This window comes from Pan troglodytes, chromosome 19, assembly GCF_028858775.2.
Source record: "Pan troglodytes isolate AG18354 chromosome 19, NHGRI_mPanTro3-v2.0_pri, whole genome shotgun sequence".
NCBI classification, from domain to species: domain Eukaryota; kingdom Metazoa; phylum Chordata; class Mammalia; order Primates; family Hominidae; genus Pan; species Pan troglodytes.
The window spans coordinates 49,486,465-49,505,921 of record NC_072417.2 but is presented as its reverse complement, the minus strand read 5'-3'; the positions used below and the strand labels follow the sequence as shown (position 1 = coordinate 49,505,921).

General features: G+C 42.7%; 1 long non-coding RNA gene across 1 annotated transcript; it reads left to right on the top strand.

The window, feature by feature from the left end:
* The first annotated feature begins 1 nt into the window (after window position 1).
* LOC107969231 (uncharacterized) lies at window positions 2–19,391 on the top strand. Its single transcript, XR_008540432.2, has 3 exons — window positions 2–487; window positions 1,974–2,051; window positions 18,931–19,391. It is a non-coding gene; the product is annotated as an uncharacterized LOC107969231 (long non-coding RNA).
* The last annotated feature ends 66 nt before the right edge of the window (window positions 19,392–19,457 follow it).

The window sequence follows — 19,457 nt, the reverse complement described above, 5'->3', positions numbered from 1 at the left end:
CGCGAGCCCAACCTCCACGAAAAGAAAATGGCGGAATGGGCCTTCGCCTCCCTTTTATCATGGCTGTATGCAACCGCTGTACTTGTAAGCTTGGTTCTGATTGGGTGAGAAGGAACTTTTTTTGACAACTTTTATTGGATAATAGTCTCCATCTCTGACTGGATAATCTTCACTAATCGGAGTTGGAGACTTATCCAATCTGTGTTGTAGTACAGAGTCTGCTCTCATCCTATCAGAAAGAGGCTTCCAGGATATGTCGTTTGAATACAGACATTATAAAAGGGAGGCAAAGATCTGCACCTGCCGTGGAGGTTGGGCTCATGTGCTCCTCTGCACTGGAGTTAGCCAAGGAGCGTGTGCAGAACACTTGCCTCGTAGGCCAGCCGTACAGAAGGATGTCCCAGGTGCAGGCGAAGTTTTGTTCACGTGTTCCTGGAGGATTTTTCCCGTGGCAAGCGCTTCTCCATCCTCCAGCATCTCAGGCCTGGTGAGTCTGGATGTGACCGCTTCCTATGGGGGCCCCAGGCACAGAAAGATGCAAAGGAGAGTGGATGGAAGTGGAACGTGGGCAGGGCCCAGAGAGCATCAGGTTGCCTGTTTCACCAGGCACCCCTGCTCCGGTGCAAGGCAGAAGCCGGCCAGACCCCCACCCAGCGCCCCTCCTGGGCTCTGGCCCTGGCACCTAGACCCATCCCACCATTCTCCGCAGCTCCACTGCCCGCAGGCAGGAGCTGCCGGCGTGGAACCTGCGGGCTGCAGTGAGCAGTGGAGGCAGTAGCCGCTGCTCCCTGGATTCCCGGGATGTTTTTCTATGGCTTTTTTATTTTTCTATTTTATTTTAGATTCAGAAGGTACACGTGCTTGTTTGTTATATGTATATCACATGCACAATGGGGGGGGGGTGTGCTTCTAGCATACCCATCACCCAAATATTGGAGGTTGTACCCAGTAGGTACGTTTTCAACTCTTCCCCCCAACTTTTTGAGTCCCCACAGTGTATTCTCTCCATCTTCATGAGAACATGCAGTATTTGGCTGTTTCTGCATTCACGTAGGATAATGACCTTCAGCTGCATCTGTATTGCTGCAAAGGACATGATTTTGTTCTTTTTTATGACTGCCTAGTACTTTGTGGTGTATATGCACCACATTTTCTTTATTTAATGAACCGTTGGTGGATACTTACCTTGGTTCCATGACCTTGCTGTTGTAAGTTATGCTGCGATAAACATGGGAGTGCAGTGCCTTTTTATATAATGATTTCTTTCCCTTTGGGTAGATACCCAGTAGTGGGATTGCTGGGTCGAAAGGTAGTTGTACTTTTAGTTCTTTGAGATACCTCCCTACTTTTTCCATAGAAGTTGAACTAATTGACATACCCACCAACAATGTATGAGCATTCCCGTGTCTGGAAGAGTTTTCCTAGGTTTTCTCCTAGGATCTTTATAGTTTTAGGTCTTACATTTAGGCCTTTAATCTATCTTGAGTTAATTTTTGTACAGGTGAGTGAGAGGGGTCCAGTTTCATTCTTAAGCATATGGTCAGCCACTATTCCCAGAACCACTTAGTGAATAGGGTGTCCTTTCCACGTTAAGTGTTTTGAAGAGCCATTGGCTGATTTTTTTCCTAGCATTATTTCTTGAGCAAAATCCTCCAGTAGAATGTTGATGAAAGTGGTCAAAGTGATTATTTATGTATTGTTTCCAATCTTATGGAGTAAACATTCTTTACCCACTAACTTAGTTGAGGATGTTTATCGTAGGTTTTCTTAGATGCACTTGACCAGATTGTGGAAGTACTCTTCAATTTCTAGTTTGGTTAGGGTTTTAATCATATGATGGATTTAGCCAAATGCTTTTTTTCCTGTGTCAATCAGATTATCACATCCAAGTCTGGTGGTCAAACCTGTAGACGTGTATAGTCTTATTACACACTGGATAATGGGTCATTCTTATCTCTGCTTTGCCCATGCAGTGCACCAGCCTTCCTGTGCCCATTGATGGACTGAGAGGAAGATGAGCCCTTAGGATGCCTGTCATGCTCACTGTTAAGGTAGGACTCATCCTTCTCCCTTGAGCACCAGTGTTTCTCCTGCCCATTTCTCAGTGACCGTTTCCTATCATTGGCCTGGACATTCTGGCACTTCAGTTCCCCAACTGAGGGTCTCACCCCACCAAGTTCTTTGCACGGAAGTAGGTCATGCCTACTGGGAACTTTTACAGCTCCCCAGACTCCTCCAGGTGGTCAGTACCTCATAATATCACCCAAGCAAGGCACAGAGGGGGTCTGCCCAGTTAATAGAGCTTGTGTTCTGAAACCCACCATCTCACCTTTTAACTCACCAATGGCCCTTTCTCAAGGCCAGGGAAAGGAATGAAGGCTCATTGCTAAAAACCGCAACCTCAACAAGGCTGTACTTCCTTTTAGAGTCCCCTTACCCAGCATTGTCATTGTCTTGGAAGAAGTTCAGAATGCTTCTCCCTCTTGGTTTTGTTACTGACCTGGCAAACATGTTCTATTGTGTCTATTTGTGAAGAAGATCAGGTGCAGTTCACCTTCAGATTTGAAGGCTGACAGTACACCATTAGGAGGCATCTGATGGACTACCTCAACAATCCTCTGCTGGCTCAAGGTTGCAATGACTAGATCTAGCTACCCTCTGACTGCCACCTGATGTCCACTTGTGGCACTATGTGGATAATGTCCTTCTGCCTGATAACAAAGAGGGAGAGGTTCAATGGGCCCTCATATTGACAACTAACCACACAACTCAATGGGAATGAGCCATCATCCCACATGATACAACAGCCTGCCATTTCCATCAAATTGTGGGGCTATATTTACTTATTTTTTTGGATGTAAAACGTTAGTTTTACAGGAAGAATGGAATTTAAAATGGCATTCTTTAAATGTGGAGTATCCAAGTTCAACAGTCTGTACTCATTGATTTCTTCCAAAAACAGAAAAATTTAAGGGGCAGACCTGAACAAGTCACTAATTACTTGAAGCTATATGGTTTGCAAATGTTTTGCTCTTATTTCAGTACAGTTTCATATAATGAGATGGGATTTTTCCAAAACTGATACACTATAAATCTCAGTGGACATGCTAGTATCCTTTCAATAAATTTGCATTTCAATAATATGGACAATATCCATGTATTATATACAGAAGGCTAAGAAACAGAAGAAATTGCCAGACTATATTATTCAAAACATCAAGAAACTGATGTCTGACTAATGTATTCAATCCTTGTTCTGGAGATCAACATTGTGAATGCATGAATTTCTAAGGGAAAATTTTAAAATTATAATTTACTCATATTATAAATTTTGATGTTGTGAAAATTAGTTTTTGGAATACATCTTTGATTTTTGTCACATAATAGAAGAAAAATTTCCAGTGTACTAAACAGCATATGACATTATTTATGGCAAAACAAAATGATTCTAATTGATGTTTCCTTTAAAAAATCTAAAGAGTACTCATCCCTTGACCTTTCTGAATTCCCAAATATACTCCCTTAAATTAATAAAATTGAAAATGTAATTGTATCAGGAAAGAACTATTGTATTCTTATATTCTTTTCAACACTGTTAAGCTATTGTTACTTTTTAAAATTTTTAGTAGGTTTTTGGGCAACAGGTGGTGTTTGGTTACATGAATAAGTTCTTTAGTGGTGATTTCTGAGATTTTGGTGCACCCATCACCCGAAGAGTCTATACTGTATTCAATGTGTGGTAGTCTTTTATCCCTCACCCTGCTCCCACACTTTCCCCGCCGAGTCCAAATTGTGAGGCTATATTTAGAGTAAGGAAGGCAGACAAAATCTACAACCAGTCGGCTTCAGGCTCTTCACCCTCCTCAGGCCACATTGAGTTTAACCCTTAGGCCACCCTTATCACTGTTTCTGCAGCCTGTGCCTCCTAGAGACACTTGGCATCTCAGTTGTGCTTCGCAGCCATTAGAGATGGATAGGACCCAAAATGGTTGATTGGGCCACCTCCAAGATCAAGTTTTTGTGCCTATGACATCACCTCCAGCACACACAGTGTGTTTAGACCTTACTGCTTAGTTCTGAGTCCTCTCGGTCCTGTCCCATTCTAGCCTGCCATTGCTCACAATGCAGCAACTCCAAGCCTACTACCACCCAGACCTTTCAACTCCTTTTACATCCCCATGGAACCATTTTTCCAAGCCTCAGTGTGCCGTGGCTTTTGCTGTCCCAGGTTTCCCAAAGTTCCTCACATAATTGTGTCTTCTCCAGGCCTATTCACCAATTACTCGGCTCTCAGGTCATGGACAGTTTTTATCACAGGGTCATTTCAGACACCACCCAGTAGCCAGCCTTTTAGCTCACCAGTCATGCCTTTGCTGACATCCTGCCACCTTACAGTCAGACCCTGGTTATGACTCATTTGCTGCTCTTCCCTCACCATTTGGTGAGTCTGCCTCAAATCTGCAGCTGCACCTCACTCGCAGTATCTCCTCTAATAGTTCAGCCACCAATGGACCTACTATGCCCTCTCTGCTGATGGTGCAGTTCAGTTCCCAGCAACCGTTTCAAGGATGCCACTGATTTCTGTCTTACCATCACAATATGCCCCCCTATGAGAGACCCTCACACTATTTTTAATTTTATTTTATCTTGTGTTGTCTTCTTTGACCCATATTTTACTTACAAGCATATACTTTAAATCTCCAAGTATCTTGGGATTTTCCAGATCTTTCTGTTACTGATTTCTAGTTTGATTCCATTGGGTATGAAAACATAGAACATATGTTTTGTGATTTCTATTTTTTTTGCATTGTTCAATGTATATGTTATGGCCTAGAATGTGGTGTATCCTGGTAGACGTTCCCTTATTCTGTTGCTGGGTGGAAGTATTCTATAGATATCTATTATATTCAGTTGATTAATTATGCTGGGGGAGTTCAACTAGGGCAGTCCTGATTTTTCTGTCTGCCATGTCTGTCTATTACTGATAGAAGGTATTAAAATCTTCAACTAAAATACTGGGTGTATCTAGTTCTCTTTGCAGTTCTGTCAGTTTTTGCCTTGTGTTTTGATGCTCTGTCATTGGGCATATACATTGAGGCATATACATGTACATTGATATCACTGATTGAAAAATTGACCCTTTTAAAATTAACAAATGTTCCTGTTTGTCCCTGATGAATTTCCTTGTTCTAAAGTCCCCTCTGTCTCAAAACAAGCTTTTTTAAAATTAGTCTTAGTATAGTATATGTTTCCGTATACCTTTACTTTTAAACTATATGTGTATTTATATTTAAAGAGTGTTTCTTGAAGATGACATATAGTTGCATTTTGTTTTTTGATTCACTCTACATCTGTCTTTTAATAGATGAATTTAGACCATTGATTAGTTATTGGCATAACTGGATTAATATCAACCATATTTGTTTTCTATTCATTGCACCTGTTCTTTGTTTCTATTTTTCCTTCTATTATTTATCTGCCTTTTACAAAATGAGTTTATGGAAGAATGATTGACTTATAAAAAGCAGTAAATATTTAATATGTAAGTTGGATAGTTTTGGAGATAAGTATGTATCTGTAAAACCATAAACACAGTCTATTCTGTAAACATATCCAATAACTCCAAAATTTTCCCTAGTGCTCTTATTTATATTTTATGTGATAAAAACACAACACAAAATACACCTCTAGGCAAGTTTTGTTTTGTCTTGTTTTGTTTTGTGTTTTGTGTGTTTTTTTTTTTTTTTTAGACAGAGTCTTGCTCTGTTGCGAGGCTAGAGTGCAGTGGTGCGCACTCAGCTCACTGCAACCTCCGCCTCCTGGGTTCAAGTGATTTCCCTGCCTCTGCCTCCTGAGTAGCTGGGACTACAGGCATGTGCCACCACACCCAGCTAATTTTTTGTATCTTTAGTAGAGACGGAGTTTCACCATGTCGGCTAGGATGGTCTCAATCTCTTGACCTCATGTTCTGCCTGCCTCAGCCTCCCAAAGTGCTGGGATTACAGGCATGAGCCACCACACCCAGCCCCAAGTTTTTTAAGTATAAAGTACTGTAAAATTTACTGTAGGACCTATGTTGTATAATAGATCTCTGGGACTTATTCTTCTTGCACGGATAAAATTTTGCACCATTTTTTCATTTTCTTTTTACAGCTTTATTGAGATATAGTTGACAAACCTTATGTGTATTTAAAGTATACAACTTCATTTCTGCTTTATTTATTTTTACTCTAATCTTTTTATTTATTTCCTTCTACTAAGTCTAAGGTGAGTGTTGTTGACAACATATCGTTGGATCTTGGTTTTCTATCCTTTTGGACAATCTGTATCTTTGGATTGATGCATTTGATCTATTTGCATGTAAAGTAATTATACTTAAGACTTACTATTGCCACTTGGTTAATGATGTTCTGTTCAGCAATTTTTTTTTGTTCCTCACTTTCTGCTTTCTATCTTCCTTTGTGATTTGATTTTTTGTTTTTAGTGATTATATAGATCAATTTCTCTTTCTTTTATGTATCTAGTGAAAGTTTTTCTTTTTCTCTCTCTCTCTTTTTTTTTTTCTTTGAGACAGAGTCTCGCTCTGTCACCCAGGCTGGAGTGCAGTGGTACGATCTCGGCTCACTGCAACATCTGCCTCCTGGGTTCAAGCAATTCTCTGCCTCAGCCTCCTGAGTAGCTGGGAATTCAGGTGCCCGCCACCACGCCCAGTTAATTTTTGTATTTTTAGTAGAGACAGGGTTTCACCATCTTGGCCAGGCTGGTCTTGAACTCCTGACCTCGTGGTCCACCTGCCTCAGCCTCCCAATGTGCTGGGATTACAGGCATGAGCCACTGTGCCCAGCCAAAAGTTTTTCTTTATGGTTACCATGAGGCTTGCATAAAAGTTCTTATACTTCATAGTCATCAGTTTTCAGTGGACAACCACTTAACTTTAATCACATACAAACACTCTATACTTGGTCAGATGTGGTGGCTCATGCCTATAATCCCAGCACTTTGGGAGGCTGAGGCGGGTGGATCACCTGAGGTCAGGAGTTTGAGACCAGCCTGACCAACATAGTGAAACCACGTCTCTACTAAAAATGCAAAAATTATCTGGGTGTGGTGGCACACGCCTGTAACCCCAGCTACTTGGGAGGCTGAGGCAGGAGAATTGCTTAAACCTGGGAGGTGGAGGTTGCGGTGAGCTGAGATCATGCCACTCCACTCCAGCCTGGGCGACAGAGTGAGACTCCAACTCAAAACAAACAAACAAACCAACAAACAACAAATACTCTGTACTTTTATTTCCTCCACACGTTATGTTAATTAGATCAGAATTTCATTTTTTATATATTGTATATCCATTAACAAATTTTTGTGGCCTCAGATATTCTCAATGCTTTTTGCCTTCTAATGTTTACATTCTGCTTAAAATTATTTACATACCACTATCACATAGCATTCCATTATCCTGTTTGTGTCTACATACTTACCTTTAACAGTGAGATATATATTTTTATATCTTTTTGTTTTTTATTAGCATCCTATCTTTTCAACTTAAAGAAATCCCTTTGGCATTTTTTGTAAGGCAAGTCTAGTGTTGATGAACCCCTTCACCTTCTAGGTCTGTTGTAAGACTATATACATCATCCTGAATATTGACATGAAACTGTAAATTCCCAGGAATTGGTGGATGTTTTTCAAAGCCCTAATCTCATAACATTTAATTCCCTAGTCTTTCCACTTAGGCTTTTCAGCATGTATATTGTTTCCCCCAACAGATACACTCTTTGCCTCAGGTTGTGCAGGTAGTTCATTTGCTTCTAAATGTTTTTAACAAATATTAGGCTGTTGATATATTTCTTCCTTTTTTACTATAGACATTGACTGATACCTGTTTTCCTCTAAGCACTCTTTCACAGAATCCCCTACTTTTTGGTACGTTGCATCTTCACGTTAAGTAATCTCAACATATTTTGAATTTTCTTTGTGCTTTTTTTTGACCCATTGATAACTTAGGACTATGTCGTTTAATTTCCACATATTTGTGAATTTCACCAAATTCACTTACTTAACTGGTAATTTTCTTCTGTTGTAGCTGGAGAACAGATTTTCTTTTTTTTTGAATTTTTTATTTCAATAGTTTTGGGGGAACAGGTGGTTTTTTGTTACATTGATAAATTCTTTAGTGGTTATTACTAAGATTTTAGTGCACCCGTCACCCAAACAGTATACATTGTACCCAATGTGTAGACTTTTATCTGGCAATTCAGAGATTTCTTCTTGGTTTGGATCCATTGCTGGGAAGCCGTTGTGATCTTTCAAGTCCTGCTGTTCAGATTCTTTTGTCCCACAGGGTGATCGTTTCAGATGGTGCTCTCCCCCTTCCCCTAAGGATGGGGCTTCCTGAGAGCTGAACTGCAGTGATTATTATTGCTCTTCTGGGTCTAGCCACCCAACGGGGCTGTCGGGCTCTGGGCAGGTGCTGGGGGATGTCTGCAAAGAGTCCTGTGATGTGATCCATCTCCTGGTGTCCCAGCCAGGGGTACCAGCACCTGCTCTGGTGGAGGTGGCATGGAAGTGAAGTAGACTCTATGAAGAGTCTCTGGTTGTAGATATGTTTAGTGTGCTGGCTTTCCTGAATGCTTGTTATGCTAGCAGTGATGTTGTCAGGTGGACACGCTCCAGACCTCTGGTTAGCCAAGTTGTTGCAGGCAGTGGAATTAGGTGTTGTCTTCTGCTTCCTGGGATCAGAGTTGTTCTGTCATGAGTTGCTGTAATGACCTGAGTTGGTTGGCCTCCAGCCAGGAGGTGGTGCTCTCAAGAGAGCACCGGCTGTGGTAGTAGTAGGGGGCTCTAAGCTTGCCCTCAGATGGCCAGGGTAAGTATTTTGGTTTCTTAGGTGATGGGCAAGGCCATAAAGCTCCCAAGAGTTTCTCGTTTTTCTTGTTTTGTTTTGTTTTTCAGACAGAGTCTTACTCTGTCGCCAAGCTAGAGTACACTGGCACAATCTCAGCTCACTGCCTCAGCCTCCCGAGTAGCTGGGACTCCAATTCCTGGGCTTAAGCAATCCTCCTGCCTTGGCCTCCCAAAGTGCTGGGATTATAGGCATGAGCCACCGGGCTCTCAGCCAGCACTTTTCATGAGGACAGGATCTGCTGCAGAATCAAGTCCTGTTGCTGCCTGGAAGTGGACTCAAGGGAAGAAAGAAAATGTTTGTACTTGATAGATTAATAAAATCCCAACCACCTTATTTCAGATCAGAGAAAGCAGAGCCTAGAAAAAATAAATGTCTGGGCTGGGTGCGGTGGCTCACACCTGTAATCCCAGCACTTTGGGAGGCCGAGGTGGGTGGATCACCTGAGGTTAGGAGTTCGAGACCAGGGTGACCAACATGGAGAAACCTTGTCTCTACTAAGAGTACAAAATTAGCCAGGCATGGTGGTGCATGCCTGTAATCCCAGCTACTTGGGAGGCTGAAGCAGGAGAATCACTTGAACCCGGGAGGCGGAGGTTGCGGTGAGCAGAGATTGTGCCATTGCCATTGCACTCCAGCTTGGGCAACAAGAGTGAAACTCCATCTCAAAAAAAAAAAAGAAAGAAAGAAAGAAAGGAAAGAAAGAAAAGAAAGAAAGAAAGAAAGAAAGAAAGAAAGAAAGAAAGAAAGAAAGAAAGAAAGAAAATACATGTATGAGACTCTTAAGTTCACACATTAAATCAGAGTGAGGAGTAGAGGCCAGGTCTTCTGGATTTCTAAGCCATTTTCAAGGAGTAAGTGACTCACATTATAAAGACAAATTTGTTCTTTTTGGCTAAAATCAACAATTATTTTCCTCTTCTCCTTGTAGTAGCTAATGGTAGAAATCTTAAATCAAGGGTTCTCAAACTTCAGTGTGAAAGAAAATCACTTGAGACATGTCAAAATGCAGGTCCCAGGCCATGGCACAGAATTATGGTTTGCACATTTGAGAAAGGGCCCAAGAGAGTTTGCATTTTTTTTTTTTTTTTGAGATGAAGTTTTGCTCTTGTTGCCCGGGCTGGAGTGCAATGGCGTGATCTCGGCTCACTGCAACCTCTGCCTCCCAGGTCCAAGCAATTCTCCTGCCTCAGCCTCCCAAGTAGTTGGGATTACAGGCATGTGCCACCACACCCAGCCAATTTTGTATTTTTAGTAGAGACAGGGTTTCTCCATGTTCAGGCTGGTCTCGAACTCCTGACCTCAGGTGATCCACCCACCTCGGCCTCCCAAAGTGCTGGGATTACAGATGTGAGAGTTTGCATTTTTAATAAGCATCCTTGATTCTGATACAACTGGCACAGATCTACACTTGGAAACACATTGCCTTAGTCCTAGCATCAAAACTGGCACACTTAAAGTGAGGTTTAACAGATTATTTCACTTCTTATATAAACAACTTCTCCAGTGACAACTGTTACTACTTGCCTTGAAATGATATATCAATAACGATATCATTAAGTATAAGAAATAATAAAAATTTTGTAGAGTAGTAAGATATTTGTGATCTACTTCAGGAAATTGTTAGAAGGATTTCTTAGCTCTCTTGTTGCATAAAAACATCCATACTACAGCAGTTATAAGGGAGTAAACTGAGCAATTTCCAATTTAGTTTTTTTTTTCTTTTTTTCTTTTCTTTTTTTTTTTTTTTTTTTTTTGAGACAAGGTCTTACTCTGGCACCCAGTCTAGAGTGCAGTGGTGCGATTATGGCTCATTGCAGCCTTGACCTTCTGCACTCAAGTGATCCACCCGAGTAGCTGGGACTACAGGAGTGTGCCACCATGCCCAGCTAATTTTTTGTATTTTTTGTAGAGATGGGGTTTCATCATGTTGCCCAGGCTGGTCTTGAACTTCTGGATGCAAGTGATCCGCTCGCCTTGGCCTCCCAAAGTGCTGGGATTACAGGCATAAGCCCCCCATGCCCAGCCTCTAGTTTTCTCAGAAGAAGCCTGAAATATTATCAGTAAGATAGAGTGAAATTTAAGAAGTGAAAAATGAGTGGACAAAAATACAGGGTTAATAAGAAATGCTGAACACATAAGAATATGCAAGTTGGGAGAGCAAATTGAAAACGATAGTTCCAGAATGGACCCTAATGGTTTTAGCCCACTCAAGTGTTTTGTAATGATCTGTATAGATCCTTAATTATAAAGAGAGTACAGAGCACAGGATAAACACTGAATGGTATTATAGTTGTGAAAATAATTGACATTACTTAAACCTCACATTATTACTTTATTTCAGAACAGCAAACTGAAAAAATATGGGATTTGATATACTTTTTAATTCAGTTTTTAAATTTATCTGTGAAATACATGATGGTTTCATTTTGTATTGCTATTATAAAACTCCTCTCTCTATATATATATATATGTGTGTGTGTGTGTGTATATATATATATATATATTTTTTTTTTAGACAGAGTTTCACTCTTGTTGCCCAGGGTGGAGTGCAATGGCATGATCTCGGCTCACTGCAACTTCCGCCTCCCAGGTTCAAGTGATTCTCCTGCCTCAGCCTCCTGAGTAACTGGGATTACAGGCATGTGCCACCACGCACAACTAATTTTGTATTTTTTAGCAGAGACGGGGTTTCTCCATGTTGGTCAGGCTGGTCTCGAACTCCTGACCTCAGGTGATGCACTCACCTCGGCCTCCCAAAGTGTTGGGATTACAGGCATGAGCCACCATACCTGGCCAAAAACTCTTCTATATATTTTTAAAATTTTATAATTAGACATTATTTTCTGAAAATCTTGGAAACTAACCACTTCTAGGAATGAAAGCCTGGATCTACTGACAGCCAGCCCTGGACACAAAGATTCATCCACCCAGGTGCAGAGGCTCTCAGAATGCATTGGATGCTGTCTGTCCATCCTTCCCCACCCCTGGAGGTTCATCTTTGGCTGGGACAGAGTTGGAGGGCAGCAAGAATGGCTGAGACTGGCCTCAGAATGTGGCTTTGTGGTGTCTGTCCTATGGGTGGCCCTGGGCTCGGGGGACGGTTTCTGCCATCAGGATCAAGGCTCTCTCTCATGCTGCAGGGTCCAGAGGGTGGGCCTCGTCACTACCCTTTGCACCCCTCCTCCTAACACGAACGGTAACAGAACATTCCCAGAAACCCAGAACCTCCCTCATGCATCATTCTAGTCACTGTCTCCCTCTACACTGAGGATAATCATTGCCCTGTCTAATACCATGTATCAGCTTTGCCTGTTTTTGAATTTTCTATAAATTTCACCCATGTAGAACATCCTCTTTTGGGTCTGGCCTCCGTATTCCAATACAATGTTTGTGAGATCCGGTCACATTATTGGGAGTTAGAGTTTATTTGTGCTCGTTGCGTAGTAGTAGTTCGTTACAGGAACGCCACAATACTGTGTTTATTCCACTTTAGGTGAACATTTGGGTTGTTTTGAGTTTTTGGCTCATAATATTGGTGTGAAAATACTTGTACACGTCTCTTGGTGAACATATGTACACATTTCTCCTGGGCCTGGGGGTGGACAAAGCTTTGTTTTTAACCATTAACTTGACATCAGTGTTAGTAAATTTCTAATGATTTAATCCAAATAACTTTCAAAGACCTTTCCAAGCCTAAAGACAACAAAGCCTGTGCTTTAATAATTATATTTCCTGGAAATATTTCTGGAACATTTTCTAGAAATGGAGGCAATCATGACTTTGATTTCAGATGTCAGAATGCCCTTGGGCCTAAAGATGGGTTCATGTTGCAGGGCCTCCTCTCCAGGTGGTTTCTTTTTCACTCTGCCCAAGGCGCTTCTGTTTTCTCCCTGGGAAATGGATGGAGTTCAGAATGATTTCTGTAGGCATAGTTAGGAGACTGTGCATACCTGGAAATAATGGTCAGGAGATACCCTTTGTGTTGATAAGGGGGCAATTTTTCATACGTCTTTCACTGAAATAAAGAGAGGGCCAAATTAATTCCATATCCAAGTTAAATTTATGATTTTTAGACAGGTGCGGTGGCTCACACCTGTAATCCCAGCACTTTGGGAGGCCGAGGCAGGTGGATCACCTGAGGTCAGGAGTTCGAGACCAGCCTGGCCAACCTGGTAAAACCCTGTCTCTACTAAAAATACAAAAATTAGCTGGGTGTGGTGGTGGGTGCCTGTAATCCCCACTACTCGGAAGGCTGAGGCAGAAGAATCACTTCAATCCAGAAGGCGGAGGTTGCAGTGAGCCGAGATCACGCCACTGCATTCCAGCCTGGGCAACAAGAGCAAAACTCTGCCTCAAAAAAAAAGAAAAAAAAAGTAAAATAAATTTATGATTTTCAAAGAGGAAGCCTTGATAATTAACCAAATCTAACCATTAATTTAAGTTATTTGGTACGTTGTGTCATTTTAGATGGAGGAAGCTAAACAAGAATTATATAGTTTCCTTTTCAACATGGAAAAGCTATGTGTAAATCTGTAGAAAATGCCCCTGTGAGGACTTAACACATTTTCTTTGATTGGATTATGCGTCTTGTTTAATCTTTACTGAATGTTCTGTTTAAAATCATCTTTTACCAAGCTTACTTTTGTTGATAGATCTTTGAAAATTAATTTGTATTGAGACCAATATTTATGGTCTCTTACATATCATAGACAATAAATGCACATCTTTAGGACAAAAGTAGTGCCTAGGCTGGGGCTTTAAAGTCCTACAGACCTGGCTGTGAAAATAAAAACCAGTTATAAACTGTAGATTTGAGTAATTTCCCTTCTGTAAACTCTAGTTTCCTCATCTATAAAACAGTCATTATTATTGTGGGGATTAAATGAGATGTAACCATTTCAAAGCTGTGCTCAATGCTTGGCATAAAGCAAGCACACAGCAATTTCTGTTCTTCCTACCATTATGTTATTGTGGTTATCACCTTCAACTGTTCCCTTCAACTGTGCTCTTGAAAAGTGGGCATCTTTTCGATCAAGCAGTTCTTCTATTTACCTAAAGGTAAAATCGTTTTGGCCATGTCAACAAAATGTCATAATATAAATATAAACATTATATACAGAAGCTAATGTTCTGTAAATAATCTTGCCTCATTTTCTACAAATCTGTTGGTCTCTGAAAAAAGGAAATTAAAAACAATTCATAGAGAGAAAAATCAGAGCAAACATGAGATTGTGCTTTGACACCCTTCTCTCCATATATGCATGTGCAAGGACCTGAAGCAAGTCGTCACTGAGAGATGAAATGCCTTAAATACATGTTTTCTATGATATCACCAGGCTGTGCTCTGAGGCTCTTTTCTTCATTCTTCCTGTCGTTCTAAGGTCCTACATGCCGATGTCCATCTTTTCTCACAAGTCAATACCAGAGAGGATTAACCTGGATTCGTCTTTATTTTGGTGGCAATAAGTTTCTTTTTTTAGCCCTTATTCCAACCTTCTGGCCTCTTTCCTGTGTCTCTATTCTTACTTTCAAAAGTTATCAGGCACATTAAATTAGAGAAGGGAATACAACAAGAAGCATAAACATTAAAAACAAAGTAAAATTATCTTTATTTGTTTCTTGGAAACATAAGCCAGTACCTTGAAAAACAACATTAAGAAAATTCAGTAAAGGTCTTCCCTGTGAAAGTAACTTCAGAAAACAATTGTTCATATGTATGCATAATTAATTCAAAATAAAGGAAAAATTGACCCCTGAATCTGAAACAAAAAAATTAAAAATGTCCTAAGCTTTCCATGAAGAAATATTCAAAACACCACTGAAGGGCATGATAGAAGACTTAAATACATTGCATCCTTGGGTATCAAGACTCACTATTACAAAGATGTTACTTTCCCCTAAATTATCCCTCAAGTAAAATGAAATTATTCAATTTGTATCTCAAAATATTTACATGCAAGAGGCCAGGCACAGTGGCTCACACCTGTAATCCCAGCACTTTGGGAGGCTGAGGCATGCGGATCACCTGAGGTTGGGAGTTTGAGACCAGCCTGACCAACATGAAGAAACCCTGTCTCTACTAAAAATACAAAAATTAGCTGCGCATGGTGGCACATGCCTGTAATCCCAGCTACTTTGGAGGCTGAGGCAGAAGGATCACTTGAACCCGGGAGGCAGAGGTTGCGGTGAGCTGAGATCAAGCCATTGCACTCCAGCCTGGGCAATAATAGCGAAACTCTGTCTCAAAAAAAAAAAATATATATATATATATATATACACACATATATATGTGTGTGTGTGTGTGTATATATATGTATATCTATTTACATGCAAGAATAGCCAAGGCAATTCGTAAATGGAGTAGTAATAAGAATTTTTCACTCCCTTAGTTAAGAAAATACGTTATATGTTTCTAAGTCAACGCCTAATAATTTATGTGACCATGAGTAAGTTACTTCACATCCTGAGCCTCCTTTTCTTGGATTACAAAATGAGGAGTGGAGGAGTGATCCAGGGTCACCTGTAGGTTCAACCATATGAAGTCACCCGTACTCAACCGACTAGATTTACACCACAGAAATTTCATGTAGTTCAACTTAGTAGGTGATCACTAATTCCAAAATGAATGTCAATGTAGCTTAACATTCATTATCAGTAGCTATATTCACTTTTTAAAATGTTATAAATTTTCCTCATGCTAATATTGCATGAGAATACAAATTTAGCAAAAGAGTCATGCTATAATATCTTGAAGGAAGGAAATCCAGGAGGCTTGCATAGTGGCCAACTTAGCTAAGTTTAAATATTACAGAAGAGCTAAATTTTGAAAAAGATTCAAGAGTCAGGGAACTTGCCCAGGAGTAGCTTTGAGCATAAAAAAAGAAAAATAGGCAATAAAAATACCAAACAAAGCCTCACCCACCCCAGCCACAGATGCAGAGTCAGCCACCTGAGTAGCTGGGATTACAGGTACCCGTCACCATGCCCAGCTAATTTTAGTATTTTTAGTAGAGATGGGGTTTTGCCATGTTGGCCAGGCTGGTCTCAAACTCCTGACCTCAGGCAATCCACCCACCTTGGCCTCCTGAAGTGCTGGGATTATAGGCGTGAGCCACTGTGCCCAGCCAGAGTCCCCTACCACTTAAAGGTGTCCACCCTCTGTTCACACAGCAGATGAATGGTGGTCCAAGGTTGGAACCTACTCCATCTGGCCACAGTCTACATTATCACCTGCCTGCTGCCTTGCCCTCCTGCTTTCTTCCATTTGCTAGCTCCTGAAATGGGACCCTGTCCTAACCTGACACCCAGGCATTCAGGGGACCCTGTCCAAACCTGACACCCAAGCATTCAAGTCACTGTGAACTAGACAGCAGAGGTGAGGCCATATTTCCAAAGAGCCACTGGTAAGTTACATGCATAGGTTAAGAGGAGTGTCCTGTGATTGTCACTGACCTTTGTCCACCAGCACATAAGTTCAGAGCTCCAGCCATGTTCACTGGGCCTCCATGAAAAGAGCCTGGACTCGAGGAGCAAGGGTGGGGCAGAGGAGATGCCCTGTCCAGCAAGACTTCCCTGGAGCTCTGCTAGAAATGTCATCCTTCAGGTTCTGCCGGCCAAAGGCCAAGGATCAAACCAAGGCCCAGTCTGCAGCTCCAGCTTCAGTTCTAGCTCAGGCTTCCAAAGGTGTCCAGGCCCCCACGAAGCCTTCAGAGTAGAGGTCTCTGTCAATCTGAGAACAGAAGGACTGGTGTGACCCCTGGGCTGCTATATGTGTGGGGCTGGTGTCCTCCTGTGCTATTTGTACAAATAAACCTGAGGCAGGATTTAAAAAAAAAGAAAAACCATCCTACAGAACCTCTGACCGCTGGAATCCCTGGGCAATGCCCAAGCAGCTATCACAAAGGCATTTGGAATGAGAGAGAAGAAATCAGCCTTCTTTCCTAAATGTTGCCTACAGCGTGCCATGCTGATCTACATCTCACCAAAGAATTCCTTTCCAGTAAGATTTTTCTTTAAAGCTTTGAGTCAGAGGATAATCTTCAAGGACTTGTCTAGCAACAATAACAACCACTGTGCACCCTAAAGCTGTAGAGAAACTCCATGTGTGTGTATTCCAAGGTTTAACTTTAGGAAGTAGCTGAGCTGGCATAGACCTGATTCCTTCAGTGTTGAGGCACCTGTGGCATCTTTAGCAGGTTGGTTGTTCAAGATAGCCTGGAGATTACTGTGAGCTTCTTTGAGTAATTGGTAAGTATACTTATTTTAAGGGTTGAAATGTGGCTCATTGATCATTTTGCTTATTATTACAGATATAAGAATGGAAAAATACTGCAACAGTAATTTTGCACTGAGTTTGGGATTTTTTTTTTTTTTGGCAACTACCCTTAAACTTTCTTACAATAAATATGAGCCTTTTCCTCTATCTGAATTTTCCCTCAACAGGAATCTTAGTAATAAAGCTTTGGCTGGCGAATATCACAATATCTCCCTGGGAATCTCTTCCCACTGCTGAAGCAATTTAAAAAATGATATTGAGATTGGAGTACCAAAATGAAGATAAGCTGTGCGGTTTCTTTCTTTCTTTTTTTTTTTTTTAAAGGACATATATTTAATGAGACAGTGACAGCAGCATTGTTACAACTGGGCATCCCTCAGGCCAGCTTGGTCCCATGCTGTGGGACCACCCATATGTGGTCTTCCATGAGGTGCTGGCGGCGCCAGGCTCTTCCTGCTGTGCTACGGACCCATAGAAAGACCCATACATGATTCTGTTTACAGATTGTGTCACCCAGAAGGGGCAGGTGGGGGAGATGCTGGGTGGCAGGTAAAAATAAAAGGGGCCCAACCCTTTGTCCAGCAAATACCAGCACAGTTTTTCTATGCACACAGTGATTTGTAACTTGAATAATGTGAAGTTGATTACGCAGATTTCGGAATGGCTAATATCCATATGACAGAAATGTGATGCATTCAAGAGACATGTGCAGACTTTGGGGTGTTGGGAAACAGCATTTGGCCTTTAACCCCCTCCTCAGCCTCAAAGAGGAAGGGGAAGCAGGACAGGAACCCACACTGTTGATCCAACCTCACATCACACTCTCTAAAGGACTCCCTGCTCACTGTTCCACCTGACGTAGGTCAGTACCCCTGCCCCCATTTTCCAGATGGGGAAACTGAGGCAGAGCTGACAGTAAGAACCTTGCCTAAAGCCACCACAGTGGGGAGAGGACACCATCCCCTTCCTGATGGTGGAGGGCAAAGAGGAGACCCTGCCGTCTCTCCCACTCCTGGAATGAGCCAGTGAGCCAGGCGGCCTTTCTGCTGACTGAGGTGTCTCCTCTTGGGTTTTCTGGTCAAAGAGGACAAATATCCAAGCAGTGGCATTCTCTGCCCTCTGCCCACCGTGTGTGCCAACCATGTGCACCAACAGCCAAGCACAGTCCAGGGTGTAGGGGAAAAGGACAGATAGGAGCACCCCCACTGCCCAAGGCAGAAGGCTGGGAAGCCACCTCCTGACACGTCCTCTCCTGAGGCCCCTCGTGGACCGCAGGATCTGTAAAGTGCAAACACCAAAGCCAAGTATCCCCTCACCCAGAGCTGTAGGTTTCCTCTGCTGTCCAGGGGCCTCTGTCCCGTGGAGTGAGGGACCTCCCACACGCCCCTGCCCTGATCTTCCTGAATGGGCTCAGTTGAGTGAATACTCTCAGCTCTTGATCTCAGGCCCCCAAACAAAAGGCCATTGGCTGGTCATTTCTGAGCTATCTGGAGCCCTCCACAGGCAGCAGGACAGAGCTCCTCGGGTAAATCTGGTTCCAAGAAATGCCACCAGACCACTGCAGGATCCCATCACCTAACTGGAACCTCCCCCAGTGCACAGTCCCTGCTCCACACCTGGAGACCAGGACACCCTCCTTAGGCTGGGGCCATGGCCTCCTAGCTTGGAGCACCAGGAAAGCTGGGCTGGGCCAAAGCAGGAGCACCCAGCAGGGAAAAGCTCCATGGTCCCCTTCCTTGCTGTTGTACAGAAACAACAGGTGACCCCACTGGACTGACCACCCAATGAGGCCTTTGAACCTCAGGCCAGGGAGAGGCAGGTCTACAGGTGACAACTGTGAACAGCCCCAGCTGGGGACAACCAGAAATCCCCAAGGCGATGAGTGGCTGAAAGTGATGGAGCCCCCAGGCAGAGCCGAAACCCCACTGCAGGTGAGACTCGGCCCTTGGCTGAGTGTGTGCAGCCGCATCCTCAGGTGTTACTCAACACTCCTCTGAAGCTCTCTCGGGGTCTTGGCCTGATGAGTTTCCAGGGTGGTCAGGATGGGAACTGTGGAATCTCTAGGGCCCGGATGCTCTGGTCCAGGGGTGTGGAGGGCTCTGTGCCATGGGGGAGGTGAGATATCCCCCCAACTCCCTGCCCATGGAGTTCTGCACTGGGGGAAGGATGGGGGCCACGCAAGGACCCCTCACAGCAGCACACCCAGGTGACAGCCAGGTGCGGCCACCCTGAGTCCCAGCAAGCACCTGGGAGACAACGGGCCTTGACACTGCCCAC